This window comes from Chiloscyllium plagiosum, unplaced genomic scaffold (assembly GCF_037043375.1).
Source record: "Chiloscyllium plagiosum isolate Xiang-an unplaced genomic scaffold, Cpla_swu_hap1 HiC_scaffold_20, whole genome shotgun sequence".
NCBI lineage: Eukaryota > Metazoa > Chordata > Chondrichthyes > Orectolobiformes > Hemiscylliidae > Chiloscyllium > Chiloscyllium plagiosum.
Genome location: NW_028270158.1, coordinates 60,494,901 through 60,496,425, shown reverse-complemented (window position 1 = coordinate 60,496,425; position 1,525 = coordinate 60,494,901).

Below are 1,525 nucleotides of genomic sequence, written 5' to 3'. Positions count from 1 at the left end.
TTCAAATGGCCCTCAATGCTCACCCTTTCCATCGAGGAATGGTTACATTACCACTGGCTGAATGTTTGTAATGTTCCCAATGTGACTGCAAACTGAGCCAGTGGAGTGATTTTAGCACCACAACAGCCCTACGCAGTAGGTCATAATGAGTGTCTAAGTGCATGGCGACCCCCTGGTGATGCCTGCTTGGGGTTATGAGGAGCTGCTGTTCCAGTTCCCGGCAGGCTCCTTGTCAGAATTGGAGTTGAACCCACATGTTGGCATTTTTTCACATGATATGCTAGCCAAGAAAAGAACCTCACATTCCAATAACCTTGAACTACCTCACCAGGACTCTTCCAGGGTTGAATGCTCAAGGTCAGAGGGCATTGATGATGAAAGTTATCCGAAAACAGGGAGAAAATTGTGTCAGATCAATGCTCTGATATGTTCCCATTCCCGTCGTGTTCTGAAGGAGCAGGAATGATGGTAAGATTTGTTATACCTGCCCCACCGTGCAGTAAGACAATTGGGATCTGGATTTTCCAACTGACAATGGCCATTCAATGGGGAAGGTACTATGCTATAAGATATCTACTGATAGGATTCTTTACCAGTGTGGGTCTTATCTCCCTTCTATCCAAGAGACCATAATTCTTTCAGTCATAGAGTCATAGAGATGTACAGCATGGAAACAGACCGTCGGTCCAACTCGTCAATGCCGAACAGATATCCCAACCTGGCCCATATCCCTCTACATCCTTCCTATTCATATACCATCCAGACACCTTTTAAATGTTGCAATTGTACCAGCCTCCACCACTTCATCTGGCAGCCCATTCCATACACGTACCACCCTCTGTGTGAAAAAGTTGCCCCTTAGGTCTCTTTTACATCTTTCCTCTCTCACCCTAAACCTATGCCCTCTAGTTCTGGACTCCCCGACCCCAGCGAAAAGACTTTGTCTATTTATCCTATCCATGCTTCTCATGATTTTATACACCTCTATAAGGTCACCCCTCAGCCCCCGACGCTCCAGGGAAAACAGTCCCAGCCTATTCAACTTCTCCCTATAGTTCAAACCATCTAACCCTAGCGACATCCTTGTAAATCTTTTCTGAACCCTTTCAAGTTTCACAACATCTTTCCGATAGGAAGGAGACCAGAATTGCACAGTGGCCAACAGTGGCCTAACCAATGTCCTGTACAGCTGCAACATGACCTCCCAACTCCTGTACTCAATACTCTGACCAATAAACATTGCCTTTGTTTGTGGCTGAGGACTGGAAAAGGAGATGCCCCTTTGCCTCCTGTCATACCCTGACCCACCAATGACAGTGAGGCTGCCCATCTTTCAGTCTTGGACCAGCCTCCTGTTGGGCTCCCCAGATTCTCGAGCCCACCCACTACCCTCTGTAACTGGGCAAGACTTCCAGAGGCACTGCCTGAAAATCTCCCTTGACATCCTGCCAATTGGCATTTGTAGAGTTTCTAACCCCCACGTTTCCTAGGGGATGAGGAACAAAATGTCAGCTCCTCTGATGCA